This window comes from Tupaia chinensis, unplaced genomic scaffold (assembly GCF_000334495.1).
Source record: "Tupaia chinensis unplaced genomic scaffold, TupChi_1.0 Scaffold138666_1, whole genome shotgun sequence".
Taxonomy (NCBI): domain Eukaryota; kingdom Metazoa; phylum Chordata; class Mammalia; order Scandentia; family Tupaiidae; genus Tupaia; species Tupaia belangeri.
In genome coordinates this window covers 407580-426950 of record NW_006198558.1, presented here as the reverse complement: position 1 = coordinate 426950, position 19371 = coordinate 407580, and the positions used below count along the sequence as shown (strand labels likewise).

Below are 19371 nucleotides of genomic sequence, written 5' to 3'. Positions count from 1 at the left end.
GTGTGGTTTTTTTTTTTTTTTTTCTTCCTTCTTCCCCCTCCATTAAATCTGTCATGCTTACACTTGATACCTCTAAGGATTTGAGCCCACAGAGTACGGTACTTGTGCCCTGCTGACCTTGTCTTTGTTTATTGCCCTTGCTATTAACCTAGAACATTCTTACATATCTTTCCACGATGATCCGGACTACAGTTTGACTGACTTTCTTTTTCTGTGAGAGAGAGAGAGAGAGAGAGAGAAAAGAAAGGAAGGAAGGAAGGAAGGGAGGGAGGGAGGGAGGGAGGGAGGGAGGGAGAAAGTGAGAAAAGCAAGCCACCAGAACTTGGTGGTCAAGAACTTGGTGGTCAGCCATGTGGGAGTGTCCAGCACCTTAATCACCACTCCACCTGCTGGTCCCCAGTTTGACTGACTTTCAAGATAATTGGTCTTAATTATTTCTAAGTCACTTGTTAGTGCAACCTAAGAGCAACTATTGTTGCAAGAGAGGATATAAATGGTGTTTGAGTTTCTTTTCTTAGCACCGAAGTCAGAAGATTAGAGTGAAAGTAAAAGCACATGACACAAAATTATGTGAGACTGTAGGCTTTCTGTAGCTTAAATGACACAAACCACTGCACGCTGTTAACAAGTGGTGATCTGGATTCCCCTTTGGTATTAGTTGTGATCTGAGATATTTTCATTTAAAGAAAAGCCATGTGTTAACATATATAGTTATTAAGAAGTACATTGCCTTTACCTATATTTACCTCCCATCCCCATTATCTATCAAGATCAAGCTCCTAGGGTAATTCCTTGGAACATTTCACATTGGCTCCTTTCTCTGTAAGAGTTTACAGTACACCCATATCACAGTGTGCTACAATTTATTTTTATTTATCTATTTTTGCCATAGGCGTATGTGTTCACCAGAGAGAGACAGACAATGAGAGAGAGAGTGAGAAAGCACCCCCACTAGTGGGAGATGGCATGCCATAATCCCCTCTCCTCCATTCTCTTCCCAGAACACTGGGCATGCATGCTCACATGTCCAGCGTGATTTTCAGGACACCATGTCTGGTAGTTGAACCATGGTCGGCCATGTGGGAGTCCAGTGCCCCAACCACTACACCAACTGCTGGTGCTACAGTTAAGAAGCGCTCTCTCTTCTTCTCCCCTCCCTAACTCATGAACTAACTCTTAATTTAGCCTCCAGGATAATGTGTCATCTATTTCCTGAACTCCCCACCGTACAGCCTATTCAATGATAACACATAATCTGTGTGGAACGAATTTTTAATAGAATAAATGAATTTAAGCAGAGAGAATAGAAATAAATATTTGTTTATGGGCTAACTTACCAATTCATAAAGTTTTAAAAATCTGGGATCGGAGTAGATTACATTATCAGTATACTCGAGAGCATAACATGTGGTACAATCAACTGCAGTGCCTCTAAAATGAACAGATATTTACAGAGGAGTTTTATTTGTGTCCTAATTAAACTTCCTATTATGCTACGTTTGCCTCAGTAGATGGCAATATACCAACTGTCAGATGGAAAAAACACATACGATTCTTCCACTGAAGGCAGTTGGGACTATGTAGGGGTTGAAGACCAGGGACAGATATGGGGAGAAAATGTCTAAGTCTGTCTCTTTCCTGGTCTTGGGAAAAGCTTAGGATAGTATTTGAGGACTCTCAGAGCATTAGGGGGTGGTATGAGACTCATGGATAAGCCTGCCAAGTTCTAGGTCTTGATCTTTGAGGAACTAAGATTGTTACTGGGCCTCCATGTCATCTGAGTTGTCAGCCTGGCCATATGCTTACCTTACTGTGCTGTTTGAAGCTAAGTGCTTGAATTTGCTTTTGGAGAATCTTTGAAAACCTCATTTATACATAATACTTAAATTTCCCAAGATTTAAAAAAATTTGGTATAACTTTTACTGGATGAAGTATTTGAAATGTAAAACATTTTTCCAGGTAAAGAGATTTTTGGTTCATAGTTAGGGGAAAAAAATGGCAATTAAAAAAATGACCACAAGTGTATTTCAGTGACCCTTGGATGGAACAGGTCAAAATAAAGGTCATACTTTTAACAAGAAATTGTTGGGGAATGGAATTTTAGTTCAGCAAGATGAATCAGTTGTAGAGAGTCCTGTACAGCATGATTCCTATAATCCCAGTAATGTGTTGTACACTTCCTAATGTAAGAGGGTGATCTCATGTTTTCATACCACAATTCAAAACTAAAGTTACAGGTCCAGCCCCATAGATCCCCATAAGCGCTGTGTAGAAGAGACCAGCTCTCACGTGACTGATCAGAGTTCGAATTCTGGCCCGGTGGCTTGCACGCTGGAGGTGTGTGTGTGTCCAGGATTCTGATGTCTTGGAAACTTGGAGGAAAAAGGATTGTGGCATGACTAAACCCTGTGGGGGTCTTCTTTCTCTCTCATGTGCCTATGTCATCTGTAATAATAAAAGGGAAAAAAAAAGAAAAATTAATTCCTTAGTAAAGACTTAGAAAGTAAAGACAAGAAGAAAATGCATGTGTCATGAATATTTCATATATTGTGGCTATATTATTTTATTTTTACTTCTTTTTAATTTCTGGTTTTGGATATTTTCCCAAAGCAAAAGTTACGCATAATTGCAGGTATATTTAATAGCAGTTTTAAAAAATTTACTATTCATTCTTTGTAGTTTGCCTTCATCTATGAAGTGATTAATAAAATGCATTATTTTCAGAGGTATTGTGCCATGGTAGAGTCAAGGCTACCTCAAGTTTGGCAACCTTGAAGACACCTTAGATTGGTTAATTTTTTATTTTAAATGAGGATCATGCCTAATCTTTAAACCTAATGATTTACTGAAATTCAACCTCATCTTAGCTTGTTAATCATTGTAGGTAATGTTACATACATGTTTTTTCACAAATAAAGGAACTTTAATAGTTATTATTTTATATTTATATAGTGCCTTAAATGCCTTATAGATGTTATCTTTTTTTTTTTTTTTTCGCTATAGGGTGCATGCGTTTGCCAGACAGACAGAGAGAGACATAGAGACAGAAAGCGAGAAATCACCCCCTGGGGGGATGGTCACGCCGCAATCCCTTCTCCTCCATTCTCCTCTTGGGATCTTGGGCACACACGCACACGCACCCGGCGTGAGTTTTAAGCCACCGGGTCCAGGACACGAACCGTGGTCGACTACGTGGGAGTCCAGCGACATAGCCATTACGCTAACTGCCGGTTCTCCAGATGTTATCTCTAATTAATCCCCACAACAACCCTGGAGGTAGGTATTACTCCCATTTTACAAGACAGGGAGGCTGAAGCACAGAGAAGTTAAGTGACTTGCCCAAGGTCACACAGTTAAATTCACTGAAGAGCCAGTACTTGAGCACCTTAGCCTCCCAGCTCCCAGCCAGATACCTCATAAGAGAATCTTTAATGAAAAGTATCTTTTTTTGCGGGGGGAGAGGTTTTTGCTATAGGGCGCATGTGTTTGCCATAAAGACAGAGACAGAAAGCTAGAAATCATCCCCCAGGAGGCATGGCCATGTTGCAATCCCTTCTCCATTCTCCTGTTGGGATCTTGGGCACACACGCACACGCACCCAGCGTGAGTTTAAGCCACTGGGTCCAGGACTCGAACTGCAGTCAACTACATGGGAGTCCAGTGACATAGCCATTACACTAACTTCTGGTCCCATGAAAAGAATCTTTAAACAAACTATCAAGTATGTTAATGTACATTTTTAATGCAGAAGAACACTCCATTTTGAACATTAACCATATTTTACTTGTCCCTAGCCTTGTCTTGTCTATAATTATGATACTTCCTTTTTCAATCCTGGGTTATCTCTTTTAACAAATAACCATCTGTCACATATTAAGTAGGCAAAGGACATTCATTTACCAGCCATAACATTTTGAAGTCTTCCATGTCAAACCCTGTGCTAGGTCATGTGGGACCCTGTTTTCGAGTTGCTCATTACACATGTGTGAGGCCTACCACTGAACAGACGACTGAGTCAGCAGGGGGTGCTATGTTGGGGTAAACCAGAGGGATTGCAGGGCTCGAAGGCTTTCACACGCCCAATGGAGGCTTGTAGGAGGCTTTCCTTCACAAATTCATATTTGCAAGGAAGGCAAAATGAGGCCAGCCCTTACGTGGGAAATTACAGGATGTATTGAGATACCTGCAGATAAGAGTTGCATTTCGCCAGCTGGGAGAGGCTCTTATTATCTTCCGAGGCACGAACACTATGCCCAGCATTTTACACTTGTCATATGACCACTTCTGAGAATAGTTAGGTTTGGGGAACCAAAGCCGTGAGAGGTAAGGGCTATGCTTGAGCCCTCCTGCTGTTCTGGGCATCTCTTAGGTGGGCTTCACAACTCTAGGCAGACTGCTCACGCCTGCCCAGAACTCACTCAGCTCTTCCAGCCGCAGCCTCGATGTGCTTTCTGTCCAGGTGTGTGTGTGTTTGGTTCCCCTCCCACCCCGCCCCCATTTTGCTTTCTCAACTGAGCTCTTGTACTATTTGGTTGTCCTGACAACTATCTGGAATTTTCTTTTAACCCAAAGCCTTTGTACTGTGTGTAAAATTGGCCTAGCAGAAAATCACCAGGGCTTGGGGCCAGCTGTTGGCATAATGGTTATGTTGCTGGACTTCCATGTAGTCAACCACAGTTCGAGTCCTGCACCCGGTGGTTTAAACTCACACCAGGCGCATGTGTGTGCGTGCCCAAGATCCCGAGAGGAGAATGGAGGAGAAGGGATTGCGGCGTGGCCATCACCCCTGGGAGGTGATTTCTCACTTTCTGTCTCTCTGTCTCTGTCTGTCTGGCGAGTGCAAGTGCCCTATAGCAAAAACCTCTTGGAAGGAAGGAAGGAAGGAATCACGTAGGCTGAAAAAATAATTTCTCTACTTCTGTTCTCTCTTGCCCGTTTTATCATCTTATTTAACTTGGAGTTTTAGTTTCTGAGAAACTGAAGTAGTGTGTGAAGGGGGCACAGCAGCCACACCCCGAGGTAGGCTGCTGTGGGAGCCCACGTGGCAGCACCAGAGCGCGCAGCAGGCTGAATGGCTCCAGGGCGCCGCAGGGGCTTAGCACTCACTGTCCTGGTGCTCCAGGTTAAACGTCTCTGTTACATGCCTTTTCATATTGTATGCCTTGTGATCATCGTCTTGCCCCCATTTTGTGGCAGCTTGCTCTTCTTTTGGTGAGCATTCAGCCTTAGGCTTTTCGTTTTTTTTATTTCTGCCATTTGATTAAGACCGAATACCCATTGCCCAGGCCTGTCTGCTCAGAAGTTCTGAACCTTCCGTGTGCTAGGCACTGGCGTGCAGGGCTGCTGTGAGGGGAGCCCGCGGAAGCAGCCCGCTAAGGGGAAGACTTCTGTACTGTGATTATTTAGACAAAGCATTGTGGAAACACAGTTGAAGGAGCTTTAAATTTGTTCCAAGTAGATTGAGAAAGCGGGTCAGATTTTAACTGGGCCTTGAATTCTCAGTGATGGCTGAAGGAAGAGCAGAGGAAGCTGTTACACAAGGACAAGTGAAGACGTGAGTAAACGGAGCACCAGTAGTCTTTAGGAAGTCCCAGGTCTGTGGTCCCTTCCCCACTGCCCAGGTCTGTCCCAGTAAAAAGGCAAACAGCAAAGTACGCAATCCCACCACTCCCTGTCTCAGCATGAATACAGTGCTACTTTATTGGCTGTTCCCTTCTTTGCATATAGAAAACGAGACCCAAACATGGGAGTCGGACAGAAATTTCAAAAGCAGTATCAAAATGTGCCGGTTTTTGGAACTACTTCTTGTATTGTCGGTTTTTCCTTCCAATTTCTGTTTCCCTCCTTTGATCACTTGCTATAAGCCGGACACTTTACAAAGTTTTTTTTGTTTTAATTGGCATAACTTTATGGGTTTGTTTTCCTTGTTTTACAGATGAGAAAACTGAGTCTCAAACAAGTTTAAAAAGCTAAAATCAAAAATACTTGTTTAAGATGCCCAGCTACTGAGTGGGGCAGCTCTTCCTCTGCCAGAGTATCTCCACAGCTTTCACTCCTTATCCTGCAGTGAAACTTAGAGCTGCCACCTGAGAGTCCAGACCAGCCCTGCCCCCAGACCCTGACTGACCAGTTGGGTGACTGAGACAGGCAGTCAGAACTTTTGGGACCAGTAGATGGCTTCTTTGCTATGTCGCTAGACTCCCATGTAGTTGACGGAGGTTCGAGTCCCAGAGCTGGTGTTTTAAACTCATGGGGGGCATGTGTGCATGCTTGCCCAAGATCCTGAGAGAATAGAGGAGAAGGGATTGCAGTGTGGCCATCCCCACTTTGGGGGGGATTTCTCACTTTCTGTCTCTCTGTCTCTCTCTGTCTTTCTGGTGAGTGCATGCACCCTATAGCAAAAACTTCTCCAAAAAAAATAAATAAGTGAATAACTTTGTAAAATTTTGTTTTCCTCCCCTATGTAAGTTGGGTAATTGAAATACACTTCCTTTTAACTTCACTGTCTCTTCTCGGACTCCTCCCATCTCTGCGGTTCCTGTCTGCCAGTTGTTATTCTGTATGACTGAGTTATTTATATAATGTAGCCAGAATGTTCTAACGCAGAAGATGCAAAGGCATCACTGTTGTAGATATTTAGAATCAAAATCAAAATAGTGGTTTCCTCTGGGGGGGTGGGGGTGGGGCTGAGGCTGAGAATGAGAATTGCCTGGGAAGAGGCATGAGGGAACTTTCTGGACTGATTAAAATGCTCTATATCTTGGTAGGAGGCTGGGTAATTTAGCTGTGCACTTAGATTTGTATACCTCACTGTATATAAGTTTTGCATTGAGAGTAACAAATTGTAAGCAAATACTGAGCTCTACTTAATGATACACATGCCATAGTATGAGAGATGGACAGAGATAAAGATACCCTCCCCCAGCCTTCTAGCCATCAGCAACACAGGCGCTCGTGTGAGTACCTGGTGTGCTTGGGTCGACCTGAGTCCAAACCCTAAGTCTTCCATATGGCTTCCAGTATTAAGGAGCAGTGCCCTACTGCGTGTGCTCCTGAGGTTGGGCCTGAAATTTTTTATAATAAATATATAAATGTAAATATTAAAAATATCATTTTAGTAAGCTGTTGGGGAAATCTCACTTTTAAAATCAGTTGACAAATTTATATCAATGGCCTCCTCCTTGGAGTGTCTTTGTTAATGCCACCCCAGATTTTATTTAGATTATCATGAATTTAAGTAGCAGCTCAGACAGACATTTTCTTTCCTGAGTCAGTCTTACAGGTGGGGAAGCTGCTAGATTCACTATCCTGCAGAGCTGAAGCTTGCCGAGCAATGTTCGTCCCGGCAGCTGCGTTGGTCACTGATAGTTATACCAGATTTCTAGAAGTTAGTGTCACTCACCATCAGCCAAAGATTAGACTTTTCCCTTCCTCCTCCTCTCACTCCAGATAAATCCTTGACCAGATGACATTTGCTCAAAAGGAAAAAAGCTGTTTTTAGTTTTGTGCTTTGTTTCCAAACTACCACAGGTTGTATTGCCTCATGTTTCTTCAACAAATCCAACTTCGTACTTTCAGGATCCATAGCGCTTCAGTTGGAGACTAGTTTTCATTGTGCTAGTCTGAGTTCCGTACTTGAAATCGTCTTGATTTGGAAGCCTACAGAATGTACCTCTTACTCTCTCATGTGGAAGAGACAACTTGTCCTCTCTTCACTGGTCAGCCCCAGACCCGAGTCGTGTCCAGAATGAGTGTCCCATCTATGTGGTGTTTGAAAATGCACAGACGTTGGGAGTGCATGAATTCTCGGGCACCTGATACTGATGGGTGGGCGAAGGGAAGGGGAAGGCCCATAGGACAGTGAATTCAGTCATGGTGATGTCGTTTCCATGTTTTTTCCATGTCTCATTTCCTGTTTTGTTATTAAAAAAAAAAAAAGCTAAAATATGTTTTGAATTATTTAGTTCTAAAAATGCCATCTTTCTCTTGTCATAACAGTAACTAATCACAAGTCATTTTACATACCTGAAAATGCAAGTAGTTACTTTACATAGTGAAAATACAGTGTAATAGAATATTTTAGAAGGTTTAAGTGAAATAAATATTTGAAATAAAATTGGATTGGAGGATGAGGGGAGAGAGGAACAGAATGCTTCCTGAGTTGCACATGAATATGTAACATAGTTGTGAAGGCTCTAGCACTCAGTAGATAATTTTTGTTTAAAAATCCACAAAATTGGAAGCCAGCAGGTAGCGTAATGGTTACATCACTGGATGCCCACATAGCCGGCCGTGGTTTGAGTCCTGGATACAGTGGCTTAAAACTCAGGCTGGGCATATGTGTGCCTGGTCAATATCCCAACAGGAGAATGGAGGAGAAGGAATTTGCAGCATGGCCATCTCCCGGTGGTTAATTTTTCACTTTCTGTCTGTCTCTCTCCTCCTCCTCCTCCTGTGAGTGCATGCACCCTATAGCAAAAAATCTCTCTTAAAAAAACCCCTGCAAAATCGGGTCAGCCTGTAGTATGGTGATGAAGTGACTGGGTCTCACATGGCCACCTGTACAATTTGAGTCTGCAAACCACCGGGCACGTGTGTGTATGGCCCAAAAATCTGACAGGAGGAAGAAATGGAAAGGAAGGGGTTGTGGTTCCTCCCCCCATGGGAGGAACTTTCCTCATCTGTCTGTCTGTCTGTCTGTCTGTCTCTGGTGAGTGCATGCACCCTCTAGCAAATTAAAAAAAAAAAAAATCCACAAAATGAGAGCAGAGGGGAGCAGGAAAGAAATTTGGTTGTTTGAAAGTTACCCTAAGGACCAGCAGATGGAATAATGGTTACATTGCTGGACTCCTATGTAGTCGACTGCAGTTCGAGTCCCAGACCTGGCAGCCAAAAACTCACGCCAGGAACGTGTGCATGTGTGTCCAAAATCCCGAAGGAGACTGGAGGAGAAGGGATTGTAGCATGGCCATCCACCCTAGGGGTTGATTTCTCGCTTTCTGTCTCTGGCAAAAAGTCTGGGGCAGAGGTGGGGAAGTTACACTAGAAGATAGGATCTGTATATTTACATGAATCCCTAAAAACAGGCAGGTGTATGTGAGTGCCAAATAATGTCGGAATTGACCAAGAAAAATTTAGTCTTCTACACGACTGTGGTAAAAGCATTGATTCCCAACAATTTCCCCATTTATAAAGATTTTTCAGAGAGGCTAGCTACACATTGAGCTAGCAGCTGTGTAGTCCAAAAAGTGTTGGCTGGATTTAACATACTGGGGGCATGAGGATTCCTAAGAATGTCACACCTTGTCTATGCCAATAAATCAGACCGTCTGTTCTTGATAATAAATCTGAAGTCAATGGCAGATTTTGCTCCTTATTGGAGTGGTGATATTCAGAAGAGAGAAGATTTTTTTTGTATATTTTGCCCTCTCTATTTGAGTTGCTTTTATATTTTATTTATTTATTTTTAAGTTATTAAATAATACTGGCAATTCCCAAGAAACCTAGATCTGGATTTCATTTTGTCTCTTCAACTCTGTGTGAGCTTGTGCACATTCCTGACATGTTACAAACAGCTTGTGTCTCTGAAAGTGCAGTATCAATTTTCAGTGGTGAAAGCCCCAAAAGGAAACAGACTGATTCTTCCATGCACAAACAGCTGGGCAGTTGTGGATGGAATTAATTGCTGATATATATTGGCTGTGTTTTTCTTCTCTTGTCATTTCCTTTGCAGCTGTGAAAGTGAAGTTTGACTTGAAAACAGACTTTTCCAGCAGTGCAAATTCAAAAAGTATCAAGATGGGATTCTTCTAATATGATATCCAACTGGTACCTTTGAGTTGTTCAGTTTTGGGGTGAGCAAGGGATGGCAGCAGGTGATTTCTAATTACATATATGGTTAGAAAAATAATTCAGTTAGACACTTGGACTTTAAAAGGGTTATTTTGGTGTGGTTAATTTATCATATGGATTTTTTTACTTCATAATTCAGCAAAGGCCAGATCAAACAACACACTCTCTGTAGGATCTTTTATTTTTGTATAAAAATTATTTATTTCCATTTGTTATTATTATTTAATTTGACCAGACAGAGAGAGAGAAAGGGAAAATGAGAAAGCAAGCCGCCAGGTCAAGGACCCGAACCACCGTCAGCCATGTGGGACTCCAGCGCCCTTAACCACCGTGCCACCTACTGGCCCCTCTCCCTAGGATCTTTAAAAAAAAAGTGTTATAGGCCATCATTCAAAATATTGAAATGTTCAGTACTCTGGACTGATTTATTGTTCCAGTGCAAGGGAGTAGCAGTTGGCTTGGGTAATGTGATAACGTGCATCACTAAAGGTGTTTTCCTGGGCTTCTCTTAAAACCATTTTCATTGTTTTAAATAGTTTATATAATCATTTATAATCTTTAACATGTTTGGGTATTTTACTAGAAACTTATTTTTTATTTCACCATTATAGGAATTCATTTAAAAAATAAGAATTGTGGGGGTCAGCAATGGCATGGTAGTTAAGGGCACTGGACTCCCACATGGCTGACTGTGGTTCGAGTCCTGAACCTGGTGACTTGCTTTTTCTCCCTCTTTAGCTCTCACCCTATCCTTCTCTGGTGAGATTAAAATGAATAAATAAATAAAGTTAAATAAAATATTTTTAAAAAGTAACAGTCATGTCTCAGTGCATATATATAAAAAGTATTGGGGAGGGACCAGCAGCTATGTCGCTGAACTCCCATGTAGCTGACCTGGTTCGAGTCCCAGACCCGGTGGCTTAAACTCACGCCGGGCGCATGTGCTTGCGTGCCCAAGATCCCAAGAGGAGAATGGAGGAGAAGGGATTGTGGCGTGGCCATCCCCCCTGGGGGGTGATTTCTCACTTTCTGTCTCTATGTCTCTGTCTGTCTGGTGAGCGCACGCGCCCTATAGCGAAAAAAAACCTCTCCAAAAATATAAAATAAATAAATAAATAAATAAATAAAAAAGTATTGGGGAAAATCACTTTGAACAATAGTCAGATATTTGAAAATAGTTTCAATACTGACAAGTTGTTTTGGACACCTTTTTCTTTTTTGACACTTTTTTTTTTTTTTTTTTTAAGGTTTTGCCATAGGGCTTGTGTGTTTATCAGAGAGAAGAGAGACAGATAGAGAAAAAGAGAGATATCAGTCCTCAGAGGGGATGGCCACACCACAATCTGTTCTCCTCTTAGGACTCCTGGAACGCAGGCTCACGTGCCTGGTGTGATTTTCAAGCTACTGGGCCCAGGACTTAACTATGGTCAGCAGTGTAAGAATCCAGCTGCCTTAGCCATCACGTCACCTGGTGACCCCTAGGCACTGCTTTTTTTTTTTTTTTTTTCCTTTCAGTTTTGCCAGGGGACATGTGCACTCACTAGAGAGAGAAAGTGAGAAAACATCCCCATGGGAGATGGTCATGCTGCAATCCGTTCTCTGTTTCTTCCTCCCTTAGGGATTCTGGACACACTTGCACAGGTAGCCAGCGTGTTTCTCAGGCCCCTGGATGTGGGACTTGAGCTAGGCTGTCGGCCTTGAGGGATCCGGCAGCTGCCTTCACCACTGTGCCACTGGCTGGCCTGTTTTAGACACTTTTGAAGATTTTTAGATAATTTTTATGTATACATCATATGGAATGAATTATTTGGGAAAAAGTCACAGGAAAATTAAAAAATTTATGAAAGTATTTGAAAGATTGAATATAAAAATCTTTTAAGTGTGGTGTACATATTAGTGGTTTTTATCAAAATAATTTTTCCTTTCAGAATTGTTTATTTATTTTTAGTTTTGCATAGGACCTGTATGGTTGCCAGAGAGAGAGAGAGAGAGAGAAAGTGAGAAAGTAAGAAGCCACCACCCACCAGCCCTTTCTCCATTCTCTTCTCCGGATCTTGGCCATGCCTGCACACGCGTCTGCTGTGTTTTCAAGCTGCCAGGTCCAGGACTCGAACATAAAGTCAGCTGTGTGGGATCCAGCAGCATTAACCTCTATGCCACCTGCTGGCCCCAGTCATTTTCCCTTCTATGTTCCATAATCCTACCAAAGCAAGTCCATAAATCACCTCCCTTAGTTTTGAAGGCAACTCTTGCTACAATAGTTGGCAGTGAAATGCTCTGATTGCTCCTGTGTTGCTAGGAGAATTAGAACATTGGGGAAGAGAGAAAGTAGGTAATATATACTCATGTTCAGGTCCCTGAAAATAGCCCAAGTCATGTTCTCGATGAGCAGCGTTTCTGACCATCTGAGATACGCAGAAGCTGCTGTGGCTAAACTTAGAAATTGGCACGGTTGCACTTCCTGTGTAGTGGTGCACTCCCACCTAGAGCTCTGAGGTTGAGCCACGTGACCCTACCTTGGATTTTTATCTTTCCTTTCTTCATGAAAAACAAATGAGTCTATACTTCACTTCAGGGCAGGAACTCTGATCAACAAGCATGAACTTTTCCCCTGTTTCTTTGAGGAGGATTAACCAATTCATTTTGACTCTGAGGCCCTGAAAAATGTTGTAGCCATATTAACGTGCAGTGCGCTTTCGCTGAAATCTGCCTGGGTGTGTTGTTTCCCCCAGAGTGGGCTCCACCCTTGCGGTAACCGCACCGAGTGTGGATATCTTGCTGTTTAAAACAAAGTTCATTCTTAGGGCAGCATTGCAGCAGAATTGCCACACAAAAACCAGCTTAAGACATGTCCGGCAGCTTCACTTTTTTTTTGTAAGTAACCAATTGTCTATTGTAATACTGATAACTCAGTTTAGGGGGAAGCGTAGATAAGATAGGTGGTTAATTTCGTTCCAGCTGCTGGTGACATGCACTCATGTACTCTTCTTCTCTGAGAGGACCTGTGGCTGTTTCACTGCTCAACTAATGTTTTCCTCGCTTTAGTTCACGTATCTCCCCCCCCTCCATTTCTTAATCAGTTTATTGAAATGTTACCATTTTGTACTGTTTTGGGGATGACTATTTAAATGGTAGAAAATATTCACCAATGTGCTAATTACTTAAGATAAAACGTTTGACTGTTTTGTACTGAGTTGATTGAGACCATTGATAGCATAATCTGGCAAGCCTGCATTTCGAGACATCGTGGCATGAACTTTGTGTGTAAGAGTGGGTTCATTGAATGAAAAAAAGGCAGCATCTAAAGAGCCTTTTATTTCTGTCATAATGATGCTTTGTCCTATTGCTGCTGGGTATTTGTCGGAAGAGTTGGGGCCGGCTGCAGCCCAGAGTTCTATTCCATGCCTCATCAGTTCCGTGCCTCTGTGTCCTTTCTAGTTTGTGACATGAACGGTAAGTTGAACTGTAGGAGAATTCTTCTTCAATGAGGTCCATGATCCGCAGGTTGTTTTTTTCTTTGCTCTCGGGGTCTACAGGACCTTATCTCCCCCTCACATGCTGGGGTTCTGTTTGCAGCTGGGTTTTAAATGCCTGTGAAGTGCTTCTGTCCTGACCGAAGTGGGTATGTTGAGAAAGATGCTGCACTTTGTCACTATACCGACCGTGGTCTTCCTCTGGTGTGTGTTCATTGTGTGCTCTTTGGGCCTAGACACACTCACTGCGTGCAGGCACGTTAAACAGCCTCCCTCAGTTGAAATCAGAGCCAAAGGTTGACAAGGGCAGATCTCTGTACAGTTTGGGGGCAGGGGAGGAGGTGGTGTCATCCTTTTAGGACGGAGACCTTCTAGACCTTCCAGTGCCTCCTTGCTTCAGCTTTCCCTTTGTCACTGGGTCCGGTTATATTTAGCTGTCTTCTGACTTCACTTCATGCATGCATGAAGTAAGTGCATATCACAGAGGAAAGCATTAGCCTGGAACTAAGATACTGTTTTACTTTTGGAGGCATAAGTTCCTTTGCTTATAAAATTAGGAATGTGGGTTAGCTCTCTAAGATCATCTCTGATTTGGAATACCTTAATGCTCTTTGCAAAGACAGCATGCTTATTTCAGAAATGCTGACGGGAGTGTGTTAGCATTGAGGAAAATATGTTAGGAGTTAACCCCGAGTCGTTCTTATAGATGGCATGAGACTACAGTTTTACTTCACATAAATAATTTATGTCAAGAATTTGGGAAATCTACATTTTAATATCTGAGCAGTCGAACTGACTGTATACATCATGTCCTCACCGGAAAAATCAGTTTTCACGTTGAAACGAGGCCAGGCTCTTGCCTCAAGTGTTGTGTAGGCTTTTCCTTAAATATACCTGCACTTAGTACGTGATCGTTAGTCAGGTAACTGTGGGTAAGTGGCTCGCAAACCTTTTTTTTTTTTTGGTGTTTTCGTATCATGACCCAATACAGAGATACATACCAAATGAGGTGGATTTTTTTTTTTAATGCTTAAAAAAAAATGATCAGAGGCTGGTCACCAGAGAGAAAGGGAGCATGACCATGCTGCAGCCCTTTTCCCTCCATTTCTGCATTTCCGGCATGCGCACACGTGTGCCTGGGGTGCTTTTCAAGTCCCTCGGGCTGACGCTGAGATTCCCGTCAGCCGCGTGTGTTCGGTCTCCTGATTCACAGGGCTTGGCTGCTACTCTCCAGGGCAGGCCCTTCAGTATTTATTAACAGATCATAATTGTACACATTTGTGGGCTACAGTCCATGTTTTGGCACATGTAATATATTGAATAATGATCAAGTCATGGTAATTAGCATAGCCATCACCTTTTTTTTTAATTTACCAGAAGGCACATGCACTCAATAGAGACAGAGAAAGAGGGTGAAAGAAAGCAAGCACCCCTCAGGGGGCATCACACTGCAGTCCTTCTCCTCTGTCTCTCCCTACTTTGAGCATTTGGGGCACGCAGGCACACACGCTTGGTGTGTTTCTCACAGGTAGCTGTTGCTACCTGTCCAGTACCTGATCTGTGCAGTTTGTCCCATGACATCCAATTTAATGTAACCACCAGGCCACATGCTGGCCGCTTGTATCTTTTCTTCTTTTGTTTTTGTTTATAAGCGAGAGGGTATGCATGCTCACCAGAGAGAGGTAGAAAGCACCCACCAATGAGGCGTGGTCATACTACAATCCCTCCTCTCCATTTTTCCATCTCTCCATCTGATGGAGCTTTGGACACATGCACACATGTGCCCTGTGTATTTTTGAAGTTGTCAGGGCCAGGATTCAAACCACGTAGTCAGCCATGAATGGTCTGGCTCCCTTAACCAATAGGCTATGGGATTGGCCTAGCATATTCACCTTAAGCATTTATCATTTCTTTATTGAGAAAACATTCAATATCCTCTCTGGCTATGTAAAATATACAGTGTGTTATTGTTATCTATAGTCATACTGTGTGTTAAGAGAACCGGAAAGTTCTGTCTAATGGAATATTTTTTACCGATCCCTATACAACTGCCCTTTAACCTCCTCCTGTTTGCTCCAGTATGTCATACAAATTTTGTCTTAATTTATGCTTCCCTCTTAGTAAAAATTAACACACATACCATGACATGAAAAGGGTTAAGTCTTTTTCTAGAGAGCTAGATATGATGTCATGTAAATTCAGTGCAGTGTCACGTGATCATTGATAAACCCCATCTTTATCTTCTTTACCACGGGCTGGCTCTGCAGTGGTTTCTTTCTCTGTGTTAGTATACTTTTAAAGAGTGTTAATTTTGTCATCTAAAAAATGTATATGGTAAAAAATAAAACAATAGAAAAGGGCATATGAAAAAAGTTTCTTTCATACCCTACTCCCATCATCCATATTCCCCAGAGGGAAATTTCTTTTGTGTTTCTAGAAAAACATTTACCTGGACATTTTTTTAAAATTATGTAAAATCGTACCAGTGAATGGTGTGATGGTTAAGGCCCTGGACTCCCTCGTGGCCCACCGTGATTCAAATCTTAGACCCAGTGGCTTGAAACTTACGCCAGGTGCATGTTTGTGCATGCCCTAAATCCCAAGAGGGGGAGAATGGAGAAAAAGCTGTTACAGCATGGCCACTCCCCTGAGGGGTGATTTTCTCGCTTTCTGTCTCTCTGGTGAGTGCCTATGCCCTATAGTGAACATCTCTCTCAAAACAAAATTATATGAAATTATGCTGTTGAGTTGTTGGGAAAGTCATGATTTGCATAGAAAAACATCAAAAAATGCATCATGACTTTCCTGACAATCTAATACATGTAACATTATGTATAGGCTTCATTCTTTTTTTTTTTTTTTTTTTAATTTCAGCTGTGCCCAGAAATTGTATGGCCTTTATTATTCAAGAAAGTTACAGAAGAGAATGGTTTCTGTAGCATAAAATTACCACAGTTGGCATGATCTTCCATTGAATACGCTTTTCTCTTTCTCTCTCTCTCTCTCTCTTTTTTTTTTGCTAGAGTATGTGTGCACTTGCCAGAGAAAGAGAAGAAAGCACCGCCCATGGCAAATTATCATACCACGGTCCCTTCTCCCCCTCAGTTCCTCCCCCCTCAGTCCCTCCTTTCAGAATTTGGGCACACATGTGTGCATGCCCGGTATCTGTCTCAGGCCACCAGGCTTGGCACTCAAACTATGTGTTCAGCCATGTGATGTCTGGCTGCCTTAACCACCAGACCACAGAGCCAGCCTGAGTAGCTGTTCTCTTAATTGACTAGCACCATGCATCCGTCTGGGAATATGAGGAATCAGTTCATTCTACAAAGTTATCAAGAGTGTTCACTGCTAACTCTAAAGATATGTTGATATAAAAATGTTTCCTGATCTGGGCCAGTGGGTGGCGGGGTGGGGGGTGCTGGACTCTCTCACATGGCCAACTACAGTTTGAGTCCCAGACCTGGTGACTTGCTTTCTCATTTTCCCTCTCTGTTACTCTATCTCTGGTGAGCACATGTTCCCTTTAGCAAATTTAAAAAATAAATAAATAAAAATAAATAAATAAATCTTTAAAAAAATTTTCCTGATTTTTCTAGAGGCAGATGCAGTCCTATTGTTTTCAACATAAGTTTAAAGTAACATACATTCTAGAAAGTGTACATGCAATATGTACACAACTTGGCAAATGTTCACAAACTGAGCACACCTAAATAACAAACTCCCAGATCAGGAACCTAACATCACCAGCCTCCTGGGGATACCCTCTTGACCCCTTTCCTAATCACACATCTGTTCCTAAGGGTAACCACTATCAGAAATTCACTTTGTATATTTGTAAATTTATTATAAATAGAATTCTCTATATATGGCCTCTTTTGTGTCTTGCTTCTTTTGCTCTCCTTTGTTTTGTTTAATATAATTTTTGAAGGAATTATTTATTTGACCATGTTATTATTATTTTTAAATTTGCTACAAGGCATGTGCACTCACCCACCAGAGAGACAGAGAAATAGGGAAAGCACGCCGCTAGGTCTGGGACTTGAACTGCAGTTGGCCATGTGGGAGTCCAGTGCCTTAACTACCATGCCACCTGCTGGCCCCAGTTTCACATTGGTGTTAAGAGTCGTCTATGTTGTTGCCTGTGTCCTGAATCTAGCTGTTTCAGTGATGTGTGACTACGTGGGCTATTTCCAGGTTTTAGTAATTATGGGAATTCTCGAACATGCCTTTGAGTTAATATATGGCCACATTTCTAAAGGGTGTACACCTAGAGGTCAAGCGGCCACGCCCTAGAGTACGTACAGACGTGCTCAGCCTCGGTGAGAGGATTACTACCAGCTTCCCAGAGTGACTGCAGATTACATGGTACCTCTGCCAGCAGCACAGGAAAGTCTCGGTTCTTACTGCTTTTTTAAGAATGGTTTTGTTTTTACTGACACATAATAATTGTACATGTGTAGGGCTACAGTGTGGTTTTTCAGTATAGGAATATAATGCATAGTGATCAGATCCGGGGAAGAGTCATCAGCTCAAGCATTTATCATTACTTTGTGTTGGAAACATTCAAAATGCTTTTTTAGCTGTTTTCTGTCTCTATTCTTCCATGAGTGAGAGATAGAGAAGACAGAGACAGCACCTCTAAGGGGGTCTTCATGCCACAGTTCCCCCTGGCTTTAGCTAGTCCCTGATCATGGCCCACGGGTGCCAGCATACTCAGTGAAGTCGCAGTGTGAACCTGAACCTTTCCTGGTGGGTCAGCCTCATGGAGTGTGGCATTTTACCACTGAGCCACTGTTTGACCCTCCCTTTTAGCTATTTTGAAATAGATATTAAATGATAGTTAGCTGCTATGTTGTAGAACACTAGAATGTATTCCTCTCACCTAACTGTCATTTTATGTCTGTTAACCAACATTTCCCCTCACCCTCACCCTCACCTTCCCAGGCTCTGGTAACCTACAAGGACAGCTTCCCCCGCCATGTATTCCTCATTCTTTTTAATGGCTATATAGTTCTTCAGTTTGTGAGTAGGCGAACAGTAATGTGATCGTTCCTCTTTTCCAAGTTTATTTTCGTTTTCCCATCACCCCTTCATCAGCTATATTTGCGCTCTCCGTCTTTTCATCTACCTGTTTTGAGGCAGAACCAGGTGCCGTAGGAGACGGCTGATAGTGCTGTGTAGAAGTGGGGAAGCCCCTCTCTAATGCCCCGTGCCTCACTAGGGTACCGAGAGTAGGTCCAACGATCCAGCTATTCCTGACTGGGTGGGAACTGCCCTTGTGGGAGTTCTATCCTAGCAGAACAGCAAATTCAGTCAGGTCACGTGAGGGTTGAGACAGTAGGGTTGTGGACAGGTGTCTTACCTTCTCAATCCTTAGTTTTATCTTCTATAAAATGAGGAATTGGAATAGATGAGTTTTAGTGCCCCTTTCAACTTTAATATTTTACATAGTATTTTTGCTAAAATACTGATTTAAGTTATATAAATCAAATTATATGGAGTTTCTATTATTTAAATTAAAAACATCTGTTTTAAAGCATTGTGTAGTCTAATTTATTTGACCTGCCATATAATCTAAGCTATTTGTAAGTTTAAGAATATTTTTTAAAGAATTTAAATATTCTGTTATATTTTTACATAAACTACTTTTTAAAAAATCCACTTGAAGTAAAAGCAAATCCTTTTATCAAGCTTGAATACTTGAGGAAGAAGATTGTGAGTGAGATGATGTTTGTTTTTAATACAGATCTTTCTGATTTTCAGTAAGTCCAACCATTCAGAGGTAATCCTAGGGCTTAGAAATTTGGTTTAGCTTCCTTGTTTAAATTGTTTGCACGTTCCAAACCTTTCATCTATCTTCTTGCTTTATTGAATGCTGAAATTGACATTACATGATTTAACTAATTCTGATCTAGTGCTGAAGAAAGGTACCTTAGAAATGAACTGTAATGTAGTTATCCTACCAGTGTAGTTACAAAGTTACACAGCCAAGTTACAAAGTAACAGAAGCAGGAATTTTTTTTTTTTTTTTTTTTTTTTTTTTTT

General features: G+C 42.0%; 1 protein-coding gene across 5 annotated transcripts in view; it reads left to right on the top strand.

Annotated features, from left to right (window-relative positions):
- The window catches only part of ADD3 (adducin 3), a 196083-nt gene that overhangs the window by 93020 nt on the left and 83692 nt on the right, over positions 1-19371 (top strand). The window contains exon 1 of one of the 5 annotated variants that reach the window (XM_006161611.3): positions 12445-12727. The exons of the other annotated variants lie outside the window; for them this stretch is intronic. The gene's annotated coding sequence lies outside the window, so the exon portion shown is untranslated. Of the gene's footprint in view, positions 1-12444; positions 12728-19371 lie in introns of those variants that run through there. 5 annotated transcript variants of the gene reach the window in all.